Raw genomic sequence first — 22,344 nt, forward strand, 5'->3', positions numbered from 1 at the left:
GAAGTCCCTTCACATAAAAGATTTAACTCTGGAAGAAGCCAATTCTCAGTTACCATTTTTCCCCCCAATATTTGTATAGCTTTTTATGCTTTTATAGCGTTAAACATTATGGAACTTCCAGTTTTAATTTATATAGAAACATTTTCTATTAAAGAGGTCACGATGACTGCTTTTAACCAAGTTTTCATATTTTTGAATACAAGAGTTAAAGTAGGAATATACACTGTCTAAATTATGTTAAATATTTTATCTTCTTAAAAGTGTCTCAATATATTGTAAACATTACAGAAATTCTTCATCTTTTTTATTACTAATTGCAAGACACAGTAATTTACTAAGTAATTTAAAAAATCAACATTTCAAAATCATAATTTGTGAAGAAACAGATTATTCCCTTTCAGTTTTAAAATTAACATTAGACTTTATTTATGTCACAAGTTAATTAGTAAGTTTCCTAATTTATTTCTTTCCATGTTTCATGATCCTCGGGGGAAAATACAAATTAAAAAGAGAGACATCAAAGATTTTTTTTACATTTAAATAATGTAGCTTAACCATGTTTTATTACTCAGCATTAGCACTGAAACTCACAGTTTGTGACTTGACAAGGTGACTGAAACGTACGACTTGCCTTAGCCCTTGGAAAAAAAAAGAAATGGGGCTTTATCATAATTGCAGAAGTCTTGCTTTAATTGATGCTTACATAACTGACTGTGGGGAAGATAGAAATTATGCATAATCTTGTATGCTGATACAACTAAGTGGGCAGCCAAAAAGTACTGCTATGCAAGAGCTATCACTCTTTTACAAGTATAGAGGTGCCGACATATATTTCAAGATACTTGCAGAAGGAAAAGACACAATCCAGTTATCTAGTGCATTGTGTATTATTTATATCATTGTCATGCTTGTCAAGCTAATTACTGTACGTCTTAAATATAGCATCACTGTGATCACTCAGAAATGCCTTTATTTATTGCCATTTTCTTTACAGAGAATATTTTTTCTTAGAACTCAATTCATGGCATACATTATGTTTGAATTGTATGGTTGGGTGCAATGTAAAGCTTTGTTTCTTTGCTTTTAACCGGTGTCAGGGTTGAGCATTTGGACTAAGATGACCTGGAGACAGATCATGTGTAGTGATGAGTAGCATTCCTCCATTGCGACTGATGATTGCCAGATGTGTTGATGAATAGCACCCAAACAGAGCACAAAGTCGTTATGTGGTGGCACCATCACCTACAGTTACTCAATGGATGACCTTCTATAGCATGCATGCCTAGTGCTATTTTTTAAAATACAAATAATTTGTTACATAGAATAGGTAATTTTGATAAAATGCCTACATTGTACAAGCATCCTTCATTAACTCTTAGATAACACATGTGAGTCATTCTAGGATACCCTTTACAATATATAGCAATGCAACATACTGCTACATACAGGAATACGTAGACAGAGTCACAATTCATAATGAAATGTACATACACTTTTTATTGGTCGCTTGCCATTACAAGTTTACATGTGTTTAAAGTGTGAGGGAGGGGTATTAAGGCTTAAACTATTAATAAATGTTTACTTATATGGTCTTTCTATATCGTGGATTTTCACCTATCACTGATGGATCTGGAATGTGACTTCAGCGATAGGCAGGGGATCTGTCAGAGGGGGACACTTTTACATTTTTTTGTGCACTGGATGGTTCCATTAGGCACCCACTGTTGGGACTGGGGGGGTGAGAAGTTAAAAGGCTGTCTGCAGGATGTATTTATTTGCTGTACTGCAAAGGAGTCACCACTTTGAAGTTTATGGCTGGTTGAGATTTAAAAACAATACCAAGTGTGATAACAGAACTGCTGCTTCTTTGGAGGATGTCTGTATTTACCTTTCTTGGAAATATTGGTTCCTAATCAGCATATCTGTACTTATTAATGTTTGGTAACCATACATTTTGTTAACTTGTGTTTTCATTAATTGTTAAACCCAGGCAATTTAGATGTGCTATTGATTAAACTGTTTGTCCAGGGCTGACAACAGCAGGGACTGAAGTAAATATAAACTTCTGGGCAGCAGAAGGCAGGAGGGACAGTCCACAGAAAACGCTGCCCAGGCACTTGGACAGAGCACAGGGGCTTGCAGGCAGACGAGGGTACCTGGCTGGCACGACGTGAGGCACAAGGACGGCAACATTTACTTCCAGGGAGGAAGAGACAGCTCCACAAGGAGATGCCAGTTGTGGGTCCAGAGAAAGAGGGAAGCCGCATGAGAGGACCAAGCGAAGCTGACAAACGAGAAATGAGGCGTGCCTAGGTCCCAGCAACACAAGGAGCTCAGAGTGGAAGAAAAAGGAACAACGAAGAGACGCTGACAGGGATTCAACAATCTGACACAACTTCTGTAGGGGAACGAGTGTCCGGGGAACAGAGTGCATCCATGGACAGTTGAACAATTAAGTGTTGGGGTAACACAGTGCACAAACTGGACTCTGCACCACTAAAGGTTGTATCCTCCAATTCTTGTTGTTAACGGACTTTTAGAGGGTGAACTGTGTATTTTCCTTTTTTTAAAAAAGGGAAATTGATTCCTGATATGTTTAGTTTTTGTTATGTTCGTTTATCTTTTTAATGTACCTTATATTGTTTTGTGTAATAGAACTTACTGTTGTTTTTTTTCTAAAATTATTGTTGTGTCTTTCATTGTGTGTTTACTCACCGCCCAATTTAAAGAAACCTGTGTGCTATTATTGGTAAATTTCAGGAGTTCCCAGTCTCTTAATAAAACTGGGTGGCGTAGTCGGATATTTTAATGGTGTCTAAGTTAGATTACCTATAAGTGTGACCAGACACCTGTGACAGATCACTGTACTTTATTTTCTATGGTGATGGTTTTTCTCTTCTTTACTGTATCACCAGCACTTGCATCAGATATATGACAAAAGGTTAAGATGAGCTCTTCTGCACAGCGCTATGCATGCTATCACAACAGGAAGGCACCCCTGTTCAGCATTTCTGGTGTACTGACGAGAGACAACTTCCTGCTATGTATGTAACAGTACAAGCAGCTTGCTATTGAGAATGAATGGGAGTGGCGAGGGGCGGTTCACAACCCGCCCACCACACAGTCACCTCCACTTGCATACAGTATTCTGCCTGCAGAGAGCGAACAGGGTGGGGCCAAAGCCACAGGCAGCCACCCGAGGCACACTACAATGCTGCCCCCTGCCGCCCCATTCACCCTCAATGGCCTCAGTTCAGCCACAATGGGGTCACCACTTACAGTATCACCCGCCGCCCAGTGAAATGCCCCCCTCCACCCTATCCAGCCTCCATCCAGTCAGGAGCAGTAGCTGCAGCGGCGTGGTGGGTAGACAGCAAACCGACCCATCAAGTCTCCGTCCTGCACACAAACGGTAGCTGTGGCCCCGGGTCACTGCTTGCCACGCACACAGCCACCCACTGAGAATGAATGGGGTGCGGCCCCCGCTGCCCCATTCATCAACCGGAGCTGCCCGAGGGACACTACACTGCGTGAGCAGCGAAATCACCCCCTCCAGCCACTGCTTGCAGCTTCCCCAGGTCGAAGATGACGGAGCGGCAGTTACTGAGAAGCCTGCGTCTCATTCCCCAGGCAGATGAAGGAGCAGCTGCAGCCCCGTTCGTAAGTCGTATGTCGGATGTCCGTAACTTGGGGACTACCTGTACTGTGTTTAATAATAATAATAATAATAATTTATTTTATTTATAGGCACTTTGCTGCCTCACAGTAAGGAGACCTGGGTTTGCTTCCCGGGTCCTCCCTGCATTGATTTTGCATGTTCTTCCCAGTGTCTGTATGGGTTTCCTCCAGGTGCTTCGGTTTCCTCCCGCAGTCCAAAGACATGCAGGTTAGGGGCATTGGCAATCCTAAAATTGTCCCTAGTGTATGCTTGGTGTGTGGGTGTGTGTGTGTGTGTGTGTTCCCTGCGGTGGGCTGGCACCCTGCCCGGGATTTGTTCCTACCTTGCGCCTTGTGTTGGCTGGGATTGGCACCAGTAGACCCCCGTGACCCTGTAGTTAGGATATAGCGGGTTGGATAATGGATGGATGGAAATTTATCAGCTAAAATTATCAGACAGAATAAGCCAGCTTTTAAAGATGCATTTTAAGATGAGACTTAAAGGTTGGAAGAGAGTTGATATTACAAATGTCTTGTGGACAAGAGTTCCAGAGGCGAGGGGCTACTCAACTGAAAGCTGTAAACCCCACGGTAGTCAAGTGAGCAGGAAGTATAGTAAGATTCATAGAGGAAGAAGATCTAAGGATACGAGAAGGAATGGAGATATGAAGATCAGAATGATAAGGAGGTGCCAGATTATGAAGGGTCTTGTAAGTAATAAGCAGAATTTTAAAATCAATGTGATATTTAATAGGGAGCCAGTGAAGGTGCTGATGGACTGGAGTAATGTGTTCTGTGGAAGGGGTTTTGGTAATAATACGAGCTGCAGAGGAAGACCAGAAAGGATAGAATTACAATAATCAATACAAAATATAACCAGAGCATGAACAAGAATAGCAGTGCTGGCAGCTGAAAGAGATGGATGTAAGTGGCTGATATTACATAGATGGATATATGCAGACAGAGTAACATTATTAATATGTGCCTCAAATCTTAAGGTACTATCGAGAATAACACCTAAGCTCTTAACCTGGGAGGAAGAAGAGATTAGAGAATAATCAATAGTGAATGAAATATTATCACATTTATCCAAAACAGATTTAGTTCCTACCAGAAGAACCTCTGTTTTATCACTATTTAATTTAAAAAAATACCAGACAGCCATGATTTAACCTCCTGCAGACAGTCAGAGAGGGAAGAAGGTGGAAGAGTGGAATCAGGCTCAGTAGACAGTGTTGTCAGCATAACAGTGAAAATGAATATCAAATTTCCTAAAGATATGACCAAGGGGCAGAAGATAAATAATAAATATAAGGGGATCCAAGACAGAGCCCTGGGGAACACCACTAACAACTGGGCAAACTTTTCATCTGAAATTTTATAATTGTACAAACTGTGTATGATCTGAGAGATAAGATTTAAACCAGGCATGTGGAGTGCCAATAATACCAATTGATTTTAATCTCTCAAGAAGAATTTTATGATAGATTATATTGAAGGCAAAGCTCAGATCAAGGAGCACTAGTATGGTTAACATCCCAGAGTCAGCTGCCATCAGCAGGTCATTAGTGATTTTAACCAGGGCTGTCTCTGTACTGTGAAATGGATGAAAGCCAGACTGAAATTGTTCAAACAAATGATTGTCAGTAAGGTAAGAGTGAACCTGCTCAGCAACAGTTTTTTCAAGTGTTTTTGAAACGAAAGGTAAATTTGAGATTGAATGATAATTATTTAGGCTGTAGGGATCCGCATTTCTTGAGAATTGGAGTTATTACAGCCATTTTAAAAGATAAAGGAACAAGACCAGAGATAAGGGAAGAATGTATGATGTTACTCATTAGGAAGGAAAGAGAAGACAAACATAATTTAACCAAATAAGTAGGAATTAGATCCAGCTGACAAGTAGAGGGCTTGGATTTTCTAATAATATCAAATATTTCCTCCACAGTTGGGAGACAAGTTGCTTAGAAACTTGTCTAACATGAAAGGAAATGTAAGATGCAGCACTGTGTCCAATACACAGAACCATAAATATGCCCAGAACCAACAGCTCTCTCAACATTATTCCTCTTCAGGTCTTAATCAAAGGAATGTCTAACGTGGACATCTCTGGTGATGCTAGGGTATCATCTGGACGCAGTTTATCCAGGCAATACTTGGATTGATGGACCAACAAAAAATGCACTTGAAGCTTAAAAAAAGTGGTACATGTTTAGTAAGACCTGAAACAGGAGTCCTCACCTGAAAGGAATAGAGTCATTAAGCTAAAAAATCAATAGGGCCCAATGAACAGGTTAAAATTGGGACAGTCCATTCAGGAACTGGGTCTGGAATTGCTTCTTTAACCTGCATATAAGCAGAACTGAAGGCCTTCATTATAGCAATAAACATGATGAAAAATAATTTCTTTTTTTGCAGTCAGTTATATTTCATATGCAGTCAATGGAGCTGACAACAGGCTGACAGTTCTGTTGGAGGCACCCCTTTGAGATATCAGAACAATAGGAAGAGTATCAAGCTATTCACGCCATTCTCTGAAGAGTTTTAAAAGTCTGTTCTTTATGATTCTATTCATAGCATCACCAACATGGCTTCAATCCCTTTGGAAAAATGTCATATGCATAACCCATACTTTGGCAACTTAAAAAAGTCTATCTGGATATGTTCAAAAGGTCAAGTTGTAATTTTCTTTTTGCTTATTTGTCCCCCATTGATATAACAACCAGACAAGAGCCAAGTGGTCACTTCAGCTTAGTCAGAAGACCAGAAGACTGTAACAACATACATATACAGTACAACTAACATAAAATAGTCTATGTTTTGGATATTACTATGTGCACAATGAATATTTTGGAAAACAAAATCAATAGTAGAAGCACAGGCAGACCTCTTTACCATAGCCAAAACAGGATGATTAAGTAGAGCAGTAGGATAAGTAATTAATCAGAAAGTCATGTTCTATAGGGGGTTTCTGTATATATCAGCTAGCCCCTTTATTTTTAAATCCAATAATATAACAAGAATTCATATAAATAGAGGCTGTCTTAAAAATTACAAGCAAGCTAGTAGTGCAGAGGCTGTAAGATCACATTTCTCTGAGAAGTAAGCAATGGGGCTTAATGGGATTTACCATGCATTTAATTTCATCTCACAAAGAAAGCTGTGATACTGGTTCTTGAAATTAGCACTAGCATCCTACAGAATATGTAGCTCTAATTAAGCAACAGTAGCTTCAGTCAAATTCTCAGAGCTAGTGGAAACAGACTAACAAGGAAGGAACCACTGCAACTTAGCCAGCAAATTAATATTCATTTTTAGAGAAGGGATCAGATAAAGAAAAAAAGTTATAATTATTCATATTGAAATAAACAGAATGCTCGCCCCTGCTGTAAAGAATTGGTTTACATAAAGTTTGCACATTCCCATATGAGTTCGATTTTTAAAAATGCTATTTCTCTAATATGTTGCTCAGGTAAATATTTCCAATCAGGTATGCATGCAATTTCTTTTTTTAAAATAATTTGCATAAATGTCAGTCATAAGAAATTATTCATCATCCAATTTAAGCCAGTATATTTCAAGAAAACAAACAAAAGCAGTACCTTAAACAGTCTGAATCACCTCTGATATTAATAATAAAAGTAATAATAATACATTAGGGGTCTCCAACCTTTTTTTCCCCTGAGAGCTACTTTTACAAAATGAAAATGACGAGAGCTACTCATGTTTTCTAACATTTATTCCCATATCTTATTTCAACCCAAACAAACTGAATAAGTTTGTTTTGCCTGAACATTTACAAAATGTTGCTGTCCACAACTCACATTTTGCATTAAAACATCACAAAGAATATCTAGTTCACCTGCAAGTGCATTTTGTATGTCTGTATGCATTTTCTAGTGTATATCACACTATTGAATTAAAACATGAATGCTGCCAAAACAAAACAATGCAATTACAAATACACAGATATTACTTATTCATTTGTTGTTTTGTTACATGTCACTGTTTCAGTTCACAAGAGTATTCACTTGTCCAGTTGCATGTGTGATGTGTTTTTTAGTTAGTGAGATGACTGGCACTGCTTGGAGTCAAGTGGAGAGGTGTATGGTGGAGTGTAGCCACTTAGGTTCACTCTTATGGAGTCATTTAAATGTTCATCTGCCAGTCTTGTTCTGAACTTTGATTTCATGACATTCATGTCAGAAAAGGCAGACTCACATAGGTATGTAGACCCATACAAAGCAGACATTTTCAGAGCTGGTTGGTGAAGATTCTTATAGTTATCTGGCTCTACTAAGCTCCAGAAATGCTGAGAATGCTGTTGAGACTTTAACTGCACATTATTTTGAAGGTTTACTAATTTATAATATATAAAATCCTATGTCTCTCTGTCTGTCCGCTTTTCACGAGAGAACTACTTAATGGATTTAAATCAGGTTTTTTTCTATAATATGCTTGAACATTCTGGTTGATTTTGTGACATCTCTCATTTCATTATGTATCATAGTTCGCTTGCGGTACCGATTTATTTGCTCAAATCCGAAATCCATGCAACAGGACGGGAGGAGGGGCCTTCCTTACTCACTCGCCAGCTTTGGGGCGTGTTCCTTAATTTCGCTTAGCTAGTGAACATGAGAACAATTGAATTCAACTTTGTTTGATATTTAAAATAAAGTGTTAATTAGGTCTTGATGAGTTTGAGTCCAGATATTGTCTTAAGTGCATGCCACATTGAAAAGATAGATTGCAATTCAGTATGTGGATCGTGATATGATTTTTTGGAAAGATCACCCACCCATAATTTGACTAATCAAGTTTTCAAATTTATGTAGGATTCATTAACCCTTTGGTGAGCTACTTGGAAAGGGGTGGCGAGCTACCAGTAGCTTGCAAGCGATGTGTTGGAGACCCCTACATAGAGACTTTCCCATTTGTTAACCTATTAATAATTAAATTGACTTCTCTAAAAGACCATCTCAGAAGCCATCCACATGATTTAACTTATGGATGATAAAGCTTAATCTTTAAGAAGTTTTTTTAGCTTCTGTACTGCATAATTATGCCACCTAATAAACCATGTAGTTTGTATCAATGAGCACTATATCATACAATCCATACTATGCTTGTTATGTCATACTAACAAAAACTTATCTTCTCTTTTGTTTTAAAGTCATACTTTGTAAAGTGTGAATTAGGCTGGTCATGGGTGATGATTGGATTATTACTATGGAGAAAATGTTGCTTTATAGGTAAAAAAGGACAATTAGTTAGGAGAAGAAAAGGGTCCAGCTGGGGGATCCCATTAAATTTGTAGGTTGAATACTTAAAAACGCAGGAGACAGCGATAATGTTTTAGTGTGGCACAAACCTTACGTCACATAGAAATATAGTCATAGGCATGTGGTCCAATCTTCTAAACATATGCTAGTCAAATGACAATATGCTGAGGAAAAGGTTTTTATCCTTCCTGGATGGAATGCGTGGGCACATAGACAAAATGGAAGTTTTGCCATCCTTTTGTCGAGGTGTTCATCCATTCCAGAGAGGGGAAAAACAGACACAGAATGAAAAATAGTTCCACCCTCCCTTCTATTACTCTGGTGCACTTGAAAAATGGTCCTTATAAATGACTCACCACAATATCATACGTGACAAATAATAAAGTTATGGTATTCAGTAGTTAAATGCAAGCCTTGAAAAGTGTTCATAGTAGAATATGGGTGAATAACAGATCATTTCTGATAATTAAAGAGAGTTATGCATACTATTTTTGAGCATAGAGACATACTTTTCTTGAACTAGCATGCTATAGAGTAATTACAAATATAAAAAACAAATACATTTTTAAAAGAGTTATAATGTTATAACAATTTATGCTTCTTATGTATAAGAATTTGAAAAGGACTAGCAATTTTTAAATGTAGTCTGTTTGTCTACATTTTCTTCAACATACTGTACTGTATTAATTGTCTTCTGTCATTGATATAAATGAAAGATTTAAAAGCCAGTTGCTCCTGTCTACTGGCATGAGGCTTGTCTTATGTCACATCATCTAGTTTGATCTCGATTAATTACTTCATACTAACCTCTCCCTCCTTCCACCATGGATTACCTCCTCCCACTGTAATTAGAATGCAAATGCTATAGTCATTAGGCTTCAACACGCAGAAGAAAGATGATCGCAATGGTAGGTTTCTCTTACATTTCTTGATTTACTGACATATTATTCATGTCATGTCTCTGTCGCAAACACACCCACACGCTATTTTTTTTAGAGATATTTCATGATTTTTATGATAAAGAATAGGCTGATGCAGTCTTTGCTTAGTTTATACTCAGGTTGAGACTGTGACTGCATACATAGTTTTTTTGTGATTTACATTGTAAAAGAAAGGGTGGAATTGTTACATTATCATAAAATGTGTATTGAGTATTTGTTTTTATGTCATTTATATTTATCTGTAATTGCCTGTTAATTTCAAATCATGCTTACATGAATAACCTTTGAATAACTCGTACATTTGCGGCTGATTTAACTCAAATAAGTATATGTTTATTTTAATATCATATATTTAACTCTCATTGCCTGTTAATTTCAAAGCATGCTTATTTGAATAACCTTTGAATTACGTATACTTTTATATCTGATTTAACTCAAATAATTCAAAACTACTGATGAAAGTAGTGGGACAATCAATTTTCTAATTGTGAATGTGGCATTTATTCTAAGATGAAAAAAGTTACCAGTGCTGTCAATTAAAGAACTATCTTAAAAGACATAGTTTGTTTTGTTTTGCTTATGGATAACAAAATGAAAGATGAAACAAATGGTTAACCCAAAGGTTTATGGATTTTTCCATTTGAGGGCTAGTCCTCAATAGTTATCTCTAAGAAGAAATTCACAACATTTCTTGAAATTGAGATGCTTCTGTGGGTCTTTGCAGTTCCGATGCCTTAGTATAATAGTCGTTGATACATGCATTAAAATGAAAATAATCTGCATATTCTGTAATCATCTTGCCTGAAGAAGGGGCCTGAGTTGCCTCGAAAGCTTGCATATTGTAATCTTTTTAGTTAGCCAATAAAAGGTGTCATTTTGCTTGACTTCTCACTACATTCATAATGGCTAACACGGTACAACACCCTTGTATTGCCCTTGTAAGCTGTATCATATTTTATCATTTTGCATTTTATCTTCTTATATTTATATAACTTTTGTATTCTGTGTTTTCCCCACGGTGGGTTGACACCCTGCCTTGTGCCCTGAGTTGGCTGGGATTGGCTCCAGCAGACCCCCGTGACCCTGTGTTCAGATTCAGCGGGTTGGAAAATGGATGGATGGATTCTGTGTTTTCCTTGTATGTTTCACCAATACTATCAAGACAAATTCCTGTGTACCTGGACAATAAAGTGAAATCTGATTCTGATTTAATGTTGTATAATAATAAAATATGAAAACTTCCAAGGGGGTGGATACTTTCTATAGGCACTGTATATATGTAAAACTTTTTTTCTCAAATACAAATATTTTAAATACTTTGACATATTCTCTAAAAGGAGGTCACATTGGCCATTTTGGTGGCAGAATGCCCAGAATAACAAAGTAGTTGGGTTAATTTTTGACAGAATCCCTCATTTGCATGTAACATCACCCAAATTTCATTCATTTCAAGTCATGTCAAGTGGGTTTATTATCATACCATCTATACACAGTATTGCAGCATACAGTGGCACAAAATAATGTTCTATCTAAAGGACTGTGGTGCAACATGTACATAATCACAATCACGGCGGTATCTAGAAAGGGGCATGGCAGGGCAGTGCCCACCCAAATTTCTGCTCGGCCCACCTATTTGGTCAACTATATCCTGCGCCATTTGAAAATGTCAATCACATTTATTTCCTCTGTTCTTGACACAATTTCCTAATTGCTGATTTGCTGACTAAACAAAATAAATAACAGTGCTGCTTTGACCCCTAATGTCATTTGGTGGAGCATTTGTGGGCGTCTGTTATTTGGAGGAGAATGTTTGTGCATTTTTAATAAAGCTTTTTTCTTTTTTGTTAAAATTTCTGTTATTATGTAGTACTAGGGTGTTGTACCGTGTTAGCCATTATGAATGTAGAGAAAAGCCAAGCAAAATGACACCTTTTATTGGCTAACTAGAAAGATTACAATATGCAAGCTTTCGAGGCAACTCAGGCCCCTTCTTCAGGCAAGATGTAATACAGAAACTGAAGTTTCCTATGTTTATATACACACTCTAGGACAAGAAACAACATTGGTAAATCTTGTTATAGTTCGTTTTAGTGTTGGGTTGAAGAAGAATATTTATATTAAGTTTGAAGGTTATTGTTAAGCTTTCTAGCTCACTAGGACACTATTGAACATTTAAATATTTAAAATTACACATTTACAAAAGTTGATATTAGCACTCAGTTTAAACAACATTACCTGGTTAGAGTCCCTGATGAATGTCCTTTAAAGAATTTAAAAAATTTTTGGTTCCCAAATCAAAGCTTGTTACCAGTAATTTGGGCACTGCTGGTGTTAGCTCTAACATTCAAGCTTCAGGACCAACGCCTTCAGATCAAGCGGTAATGTTACACCTTTCCTGCCTATTTCACACCAACACAATGCAGTAGCAATGTAGTACTTGCAGCTGAAAATTATCTAAGTGATCTGAATAACAGTGAACCATCCAAACCAATAGTAAAGGTCTTTCCTAAATGAACGTTTAGTCAAGCATCTTGTGCTTCAATCTGAGCTGGTACCAATAACGGCCATGACTGAAATACTCAGTCAAAGTAGATTCATGCTTTTGTTTCCCGTGTCAGAACTTGTTTGCTGGTATGACTGACAGAGATACAGTGTTCACCAAGACAGGATATAATATTTGAAAAGCCATGCTGGAAAAGGAAAGGGGATTCCAAAAGCACATATCTAGTCAATGCTATTTAAATGCAGCTAAAAAATGAAATTTAGAGAAAAACTGGTGAAACTACAGTATATTGTGATAACTGGGAGAAACACAGGTCAGAAAAATAAATACTACATTAAAAGTATATGGGATATAATGCAGTTTGTCTCTGTGAATGAGCTTTCTTTCGTGGGAGCACTGAACCCACCCAGTCTCACACAAGTAATGATGAAGACATCTCTTCCAGTCTTTTCATTCATTTATTTGAATATAATTTGTCCTATAATTCCAAACTTGCTGAAATAGCAAAAGGCATTCCACAAAATGCAAAGTATACATTAAAAAACATACAAAATGAGATTATTGACACTCTTGCCAATTTAGTTTTGCATAAATTAAAAAAGAAATATGAAAAGGCAGACATTCACAGATTCTGCATCAATAGTGATATGGTTTGTGTGCAACTCTGCTCCAGAGGAACAATTAAGGACTTGCAAGGACTTGACTCTATTGAATGCTGAATATATAGCCACAGAAATAATCAAACTCCTGTCCATTGGGGGTTACAGTCCTGATAACATAATCAATCAATGTTATGATGGGGCATCAGTCATAAACAAGGATGGGGTGCAGGCATTGTTGCAACAGAAGCTTGGCAGACACATTCCTGCTGCAAAGAGAAAGAGAACCATGATCAAACCGCTTACAGACAGCATTGTTCTCTCCACTCTTACTCAGACTGATTTTTAATTCTTTAAATACTCCCAGCTAGTCTTTGAGGAAATCCCTTCTGAACATTCTGGACAGAGTTACTGAAGAAATTAAATATAAATTTTCAAAGAAAAAATCTTGACCTGATGACAGCTGTAAATTGTCTTCTTCCTCAGTCAAATTATTTTCTAGATTTAACACTCTTGGCCCCCAATCCTCACTGACATGGATGCTTTAACCAAGAGCCTGCAACATGAAATACCACTAGCAAAAACCAAGCTACTAAAGAAATTCTCCCCTGGCAATTATGCAAGCCTTTCAACTGTGTGCCAACTTATGCAGATCTACAAGGAAGCATTTCATAAACTTCATACAACATATGTAACTGTATTGGTAATGGGTTTATCCTCAGCTGCACATGAAAGTTAATTCTCTACGCTGTCACATGTCTAACCCATTTCCACTGCACCATGCTACACAACAGGAAAAAGAATTTGGTGATTTGGGCTCACTAAAAATGAATTACAAAAGACATAGACATGGAAGACTTTGTTAGAGCTTTTGCCCCCCAAAAAACACTAATGGTCTGAAGTAACTGGTTAGAGGTTGCAGTAGGATCATTTGTAGCTTTCTATTTTTTTCCACTTTTGCCTATCAAATAAACAAAGTTATTCCTTTCTATGCAAATCCAGATTGTTCATGGTTTGGCAAATTTTAAGTACTAGGGTGTTGGACCATGTCAGCCATTATGAATGTAGAGAAAAGCCAAGCAAAATGACACCTTTTATTGGCTAACTAAAAAGATTTCAATATGCAAGCTTTCAAGGCAACTCAGGCCCCTTCTTCAGGCAAGATGTAATACAGAAACTGGAGTTCCCTGGTCATTTTTTCTCTTTGGGGAGGATCCCTCCACTGTATTACTGTCCAAGTTACATGGACAGTTCTGTTCTTATGTTCTTATCAGCTCATGTGTTTGAGTTCCAAATTTGCCTTTAATATGCTAGCAGATAAGTTAAAATTTGAATAGCATTATCTATCTATCTATCTATCTATCTATCTATCTATCTATCTATCTATCTATCTATCTATCTATCTATCTATCTATCTATCTATCTATCTATCTATCTATCTATCTATCTATCTATCTATCTATCTATCTATCTATTGTGATGGACGACCGGCTACAGACGCTAGGAGGAGCCCTCCGGACAGCATGATGGTGCCCCGAGTTCCAGCAGGGCCTCATGGACTTTGTAGTTTATATACACAGCCCTGCTGGATACCTTGGGGGCCACCAGGAGTCTCTGTAAGGGGGCTAGTGGGCTCTTGTGTGCCCTATAACCCGGGAGTGCGTCATCATCACGTGACCGGAAGGAACAACGTACTCCCGGGGTGAAGAAGAGGACTGTTTACCCGGACCCGGAAGGAAACGTACTTGTGGGTTTTGCCAGGAACCATTTCCGGGTCAGGGGATATAAAAGAACTATGGGAAAGCCCAGACACTGAGCTGAGCTGGGAGGTAGGAGGGCGAAGTGTCTGGGAGTGGAGGATTGTATTGGTTTATTGAGAGAATAGTGATTATATGAGAGTGGTGTGGAGAGTGCTTTGTGCACCGTGTAATATTAAAATAAAGAATATTTATACGTTCACCTGGTCATCAGAGTGGTACCTGAGGGTTCAAGAGGTGGACAAAGGGCTTATCTATCTATCTATCTATCTATCTATCTATCTATCTATCTATCTATCTATCTATCTATCTATCTATCTATCTATCTATCTATCTATCTATCTATCTATCTATCTATCTATCTATCTATCTATCTATCTATCTATCTATCTATCTATCCAAAGCACCTAAGAAAAATAACAAATAATGATAGTAATAATAATAATAATACGTCTTTCCTGATCAGATGGATGACTAGATAGATAGATAGATAGATAGATAGATAGATAGATAGATAGATAGATAGATAGATAGATAGATAGATAGATAGATAGATAGATAGATAGATAGATAGATAGGACTATAAGAGAACAGTGCAGAGTTAAACATATTAAAGCATTAAAAATAAATGTCCATATGCCCCACTCTCTGGTCAAAAGCTTCTACTGTACTTTTGTATAGTCATTTATTTGAAAAGGTTCCCACTCAGAATCTCTTATTGCCAACAACCTGAGCAGTCTAGATCCAGGCCTGATCACATAATAAGTACAAGACAACTTTATAAGTACAAGAACTATACTATACTATTAATGATAACAATAGGCTATTAGGAGCAGATACTTGGGAAAGGCCAGCAAAGAGTGCAGAGTGTGGACAGCCAAGCTGTTGCGGAACCTGGCAGAACTGGTTTGGATGCTATGGTACCTTCTCCCAGAATGAAGTGTTATGAAGAGACTGCAGAAATGGTGAGAGTAGTCCCCCACAATGCTGTAAGCTTTGCAGATGTAACACTTGCTAAAGATGTTTTTAATTGAGGGTAGAGATGTCCTTATAACAGGATAACAGGAAAGTAGGTGTGATGTATGAATCACTGTGAATAAAGCTAATAAGGAAGAGGTTTAGTTAAAATAGTTTGCGAAAAGATTTTAGTGGCAAAAAAGATGCAACGTCAGTTTTCAAAACACTGATAAGGGGGGATCTCATTTTACAAAATACGTAAATAAAATGCACATGATCCTCATGGCAAGTAACTGTCATTTCATCTCCAGCTCTTGTGGCACGTGGCTGGGGGTGGTACCCAGCTGGGACGCCCAAGAGGCATGCCTCCTCCAGACCACGAGGGAGCAACCGCTCTGGTTGCTTTGGGGACCACGGGAACTAAGCTTGGAAGCTCAACCCTATAGGGGCCTGTGGTCACCGCCAGGGGGAGCCCCAATGCCTTTGGAGCCCTGGCCCTCAGCACTTTTGCCACACCCAGAAGTGCTGGGGGGAAGAAGACCAGGGACACCCGGAGTGCTTCCGGGTGCGCAGCTGGCACTTCCACCACACTGGGGAGTGCCGGCGGAAGATTGTCGGGAGGCACCTGGAGCACATCCAGGTGGTTATAAAAGGGGCCGCCTCCCTCCATTCAATGGCTGGAGTCGGGTGGAAGAAGGACGAAGTCTTGGTGGAGAGGAGTGGAGGCGGACCTGAGAGAGAGGCACTGTTGAGAAGGCCCGGACTTTGGGGGAGTTTTTGTGTGTGCACTATTGTATATATTAGCTGTTTAATAAATGTTTTGTGGGTGAATTAACAATGTCCACCTGTCCCTGTCCGGGCTGCTTTCCACACTCTATAGAGTATGATTCCTGTATGGATCTTCTATTTTTTTTAACAGTTTAGAATAGGGTAAACAAAAGAGTTTGATCTTCTTTATATAAAAAAAACCCCTCTAATTTCAATAAAATTTTCAATTTACAAGCTCAAAGCAGTTTTAAAATAGATTGTATTCATTTTTCTCTGCTCTTGAAAGTGTCAGTGTCAAGTCTGTGGTTGTGAAAAATAACTCAGTTTGTTTTTCTTTTTTTAATCAGAGCTGTCAGCAACAGATCACTTCATGAGCTGAATGAAAGGTTGACTATTATCTTTTTCTAGCATTTTATTTGTACAATGCTTATTGTATTGGTGAGACTCATGCTACTTGTGTGAAGTTCACTTTCCTTTGACTTGTTTCATTGTATGAAGATTTTCCCAGTGGTTTGCTTTATTACCTGAAGGTCTACACTGGCATATTCTCCAATGTCTTTTCACTACTAAATACAGAGTGGGCCTCAAGAAAAACTTGATTGCCAATAATTTCATCACTCCCCCTTCCTGATCTCTTGTGACATCCTTTATCCAGAGGGTGATGGGATGTATTGCACCATGTGACTGGATAGAAAGAGCCTTGAGCATGGGAAATGTGCTATATAAATAATATGTAGTACTATTATTATTATTACTGTATTATTATTATTATTAATTAAAAATTGAATTTCAAGAGGGGACACTTCTCTGGAGAGAAACAACTGCAAAACGTGTTATAAGTATTCAGTTTTAGTCTTTGTGTGTATGTTTCATGTTGTCCAATTTTCTATATCCAGTTACATAACATTGAAGGACAGAGCGCATGTAAGACAGATTAACATAGAATTACAGATCATTCTAAAGGGCAGTTGTTCTTTTTGTATGTTTATTGTCCTTTTACACATTAAGTACCTATTACAACTACAATTCCACATTATTTAATTATTACACATAAGTTTGGATTTCCAGGCCTTAGATATAGAGTGACAGCTCCCGTGTGTTTGATTGACAGTGACTAAATGTGCTTCAGAAGTTAAAGCAATTAATAATTTTAATTAATTTGAGTTGTTTTTTTTTTTTGGGATTGGTCATAAAATGTATGTAGATTCAGCACGGAGGAATAAGAAGTGGAGGACAAAAGCAACAGGCCATTTATGCTCATAAAGGTCATGACAGTAGTCAAAATGATCTGGGAGAAATTACTCACCAGTTTTTAAGCCTGTTAAACAAATGCAGCTTGAAAACATTAGAGGCAGGCAGAGCCTCAAAAAAGATTCAGCTGGGGCAATTAACAGAAAGGACCGATTCATGTCCTCATAGGAAAACAACAGGCAGCATCCACAATCTATTTATCTTATCTAGTGAGATGTTTATAGTGATACCAAAAAAATATCAGTCTTCACTAATTTCATATTGTGAGGAGTCTCTCCCACCTAATGTCCAAGTCAGACTATTTATATGATAAGTTTAAAGCCAAGTTGAGTAACATATAAAGAATTCCAAGCAGATCAAAGCCTATGGAAGCCCAGTTTCTTCATACACTTAAGTAAGGCTAGATTGTCATAACCATTGCCTCTGAGACTGTTGAGCATCAAAAATATTTTAGTAATTAAAAAATGATGCCTAACATTAAAGTAAAATAAAAACAAAAAATTGCCTTCCTAAACTTTGAATGCAAAAGTATAATTTACATAAGTATGGCAAATGTTTATTCCAAACATGAAAGTTTATAGCAAACTTAAAACAAATATAGGTTTATGTCCATGTGGGAACTTTAAACCCAGGAGTTTGCCACCTAATGTCCTGGGGGAGGAAATGTACCAGATCAATTGTCCTCCTCAGTCCTTCCATTAAACAGGCCTCCTGGCCAGGTACTGTTCCTGGATCTAACCCAGGTGGGACGCTAGTGTATTTATGCTGGCATCAGCATCTACTGCCGGCCTTCTGGGCGAGATAGAATTTTCTTCACTCCGTTTTTTGTAGTGGTATCGGGCTGACCTCCTGTCCAGTTAAGGAACCAGCCTCCTTCTCAGCCCGGACACCCACCATGTGTGTTGTCCATCACACCTATGATCCAAAAACAGCACCCGAACAGGCTGTTCACTAATAAAATTTCTATCAAAAATGGTGACGCGATGACATCACTGTAATGATAGTTGACTAATAAGGTCTAATAATAAACAGGTACAATATGGTTTGTAATGTCTTGAATGAGTATGAAGACAATGATGTAAGAGAGATTGGGGTGTTTAAATAAAATGCATGTATAAAGTGTAATATCTTATTGTACTATTTATTAAAATTACAATTTCTTTCAAACCTGTGTGATAGTTAAATTACAAACCTTACAATATCGCCACATGATGTTGGGAGTAGTAGACTGGAAGAGAAATGTGAAGAAAAGAATTGGCTTTTTGAACAAGTGATTAGCCTGAGGGTAACAAGTAAACACTTTCACACATGCTAACAAGTACTAACTAAAAGAGTACAAAAATGAAAGGAATACAGCCAGCCTCCACTGAGACTCTAGCAAATGAGTGATATAGCTGAAAATTAGAAAAGATTTAAACAGAGACTTGAATTCTGCATTTAATCAGTGAAGAAGCGTTAGTTGTGTATAACAATTTTTAGTTTGAAGAAGAGGGATATAATATGAAATTTTAAAAAATATTGGATAAATTTAAACTGTATTACTACCCTAAGTGCAATGTGACTTTTGAAAGGCACAGGTTTTCTGTATGCTGCCAGAAAAACAGTGAAACAATAGACCAGTATGAAACTGAACTGCGTGATAAAAGCAAGATGTGTGAATTAGATGGGCAGATACACTCGCTGATAAAAAAAATCGGATTGTATGTGAGATTCCAGATAGTGTAATGCGATAAGAAAGCAAGATTTTAACTTGGGAAAAGCCATAGCATTATACAGGCCTATGGAGACCTCTGAAAAGCAAGCTAAAGAACTTGTCAGTGACAGTACCTACGCTGTGCATGCATTAAAAAGAGAGATGCTCATGAATCAAAGAAAAAGAGTATATGAGAAAAGGTAAGGAGGCAATTAAAAAAATGAGACAAAAAGAAATCGGAAGCAATCACGCAGTTGATGTGGCCAATTCGGCCAATAAAATTTCCAGCATAGTGAACATTTGCAGCAAGAAACAAAGCAAACCACAAAGTAAAGTAGATGTAGCCCAAGAAAGCAAAGAGGCAGAATTTTATGCAGATTCACTTTTAAAGAAATCAGAAAATAAAAATGAATGGACACTTCCATTGAATCTTGCTGTAATTTAAGCAAATAGAAAAAGTGATAAAATAAAAGCATGTGTACTTGTACATGTAACTATGAACCTAATAATAATAATATATTATATATATATATATATATATATATATATATATATATATATATATATATATATATATATATATATATATACAGATGAACTACATTTAGAACAAATCAAGGCATATCTTCTTCCCTTACACCTCACTTTTATAACAGTTGTTCATAGCATAGTGCTAAAATGGTTTGACAGCCTGGGAAAGGATGCTGAGGCAACGCCTTAGGCTATTGATTACTTTATGGATGGACATATGGGACAACAATTTGGTTTACAGCCTGGGAAAGGAGGACATGAGGCAATATCAAAGAACTTTATTATCTGGGAAAAGATAGATTAAAGAGTTTTAGCAAAATTCATCCATCATATTGACAGCCAGCCAATCAGGTGCATGCAACTATCATGTGTTGTGAAACCACGGAATGAAACTTTATAATAAATATGCCTCATTTTGAAAGCAACGTCAGAAGAAGAAGAAGAAGAGAAACAGCGATGACGGCCGAAGACGTCACTGGTCATCAGAAAAGCATCATGAAAATTGATTGCTAAATCAAACACCGCCCTGGGACATTCATCCTTGACATCTGTAACTTTTTCGTAAGCTTTTTCTAAAGACTATATATATCCAGACTTTCCTATCAATACTTATTTTCTATTATTCTTTGTTCTACTGGTATTATTATTCTTGTATTAAATACCATGCTGATTTTAACTTTCCATGCTTTGTCTTCATGTCTTGAGTGACTGAAGTAATAAGGTAGATTTCTTTGAGCACCTAGTGTAGCCAGATATTTGCCATTACCTCTGTGCTGCGAGGTTTATTTTGGCTGAGAGTGAGAGCTCCACTCAATAGTAGAGGAACAGTGTGTAAAGAAGGTATTCTTGGCTGATAAATGGCCTATAGTCAAAAGTGCTGAGTCTTTGTAAGTTTAAATGTATTGTTGTAGACCAAAAGTAATATTTAGGTCTGGTATTTTAGGTATTTAAAACATCGTATGTTGTTCATGCCGATAATAAGTATGTCTCTTGAAGTGCTGAGTGACAGGCTGTGTTATTCCTAAAGCACTTGTGTGGTTTAAAGTGCTAGAGGTTAATCAGTGTCTGTGTGTCATTCATGGGGCACTGTTGTGATTAGGGTCTGTGTGTATGTGTATATCTATGTATGTGTGTGTTCATCTTAAAGTGCAATAGTAGACCAACCCGATAACGAACTTGACAAGAACACTTACCCTTGAGGGAAAACAGGTAAAGGGTAAGTAGAGGGAAATACTACAATAATACATATACAGTATACATACTGCATATATACGTATATATATATAGTCATTGCATTTGTAGTCTGAGTCCCAACCTGATTGTATGGGTGGTTACCTACCAGGTAACGCATGTGGTTGGTCTGCCATTCGGCAAACATCCGCCACTGGGCCCTCTTCAGTTGCGAGAAGTAGATCATGGGATGTTGTTTACTGTCAAATAATGCAGAGTACGCGACACATGTTTCACCCTTATTTGGTCAGTTATAAACACTCAATAAATATAAATACAATACCTAACACAATTCTCTTCTTCACATCTTCCAGAAAGCTCTGTCATCTACCTCCCAACCCTGACTCACTTTTTGGGTTCCCAACAGTCCTTTATATAGTTTTTGACCTGGAAGTACTTCCGTTCTTCCTCTCACATGTATGTCTTGCCATCACTTCTGGGTCAAATGGAGGGCTTCAGTTTTCTTCAGCCCGGTTGTACTTCAGGGCTCCCGTCCCTGTGACTTGGGAGTACTTTCGGTCTATATGGAAAGTAAAAATCCACCGGTCTCCCTGCAGAATCTCCAGGCAGCACCCACGGTACCCAGCAGGGCTGTGAAGCCGAACTCCAGATCCCATGGTGCATATATACTGCATATATATTGTGATGGACAGCTGGCAGCTCAACCCGGCCGAGATGCTCAAAGGATGGAAGGATGGGGGAAGGCAGCTACTTTGTTACAACAATAATAAACTCATCCCTTGACACTGGCTCCGTGCCACTCACTTTTAAAATTGCTTCTGTAACCCCAATGTTAAAAAAGTCTGGCCTTGATGCTGACAATCTTAACAATTTCCGGCCTATTTCCCACTTACCTTTCCTGTCAAAAGCTCTTGAGCGTGTTGTAGCTTCCCAACTCACCAATTACCTAACCTCTAATAATTTGATGGAACCCTTTCAGTCTGGATTCAGGGCGCGGCACAGCTGTGAAACTGCTCTGCTACGGGTAACCAATGATTTGCTTATGGCAGCAGACTCTGGACAAACTAGCATATTAATTCTGTTAGACCTCAGTGCAGCATTTGACACAGTCAGACATGACATCCTACTGTCCAGAATGGAGAACATGCTGGGTATCTCTGGCACTGCCCTCCAGTGGTTCAAGTCCTATCTGAGTGATAGGCAAGAGTTTGTTA

This window comes from Erpetoichthys calabaricus, chromosome 6 (assembly GCF_900747795.2).
Source record: "Erpetoichthys calabaricus chromosome 6, fErpCal1.3, whole genome shotgun sequence".
Classification (NCBI taxonomy): Eukaryota; Metazoa; Chordata; class Cladistia; order Polypteriformes; family Polypteridae; genus Erpetoichthys; species Erpetoichthys calabaricus.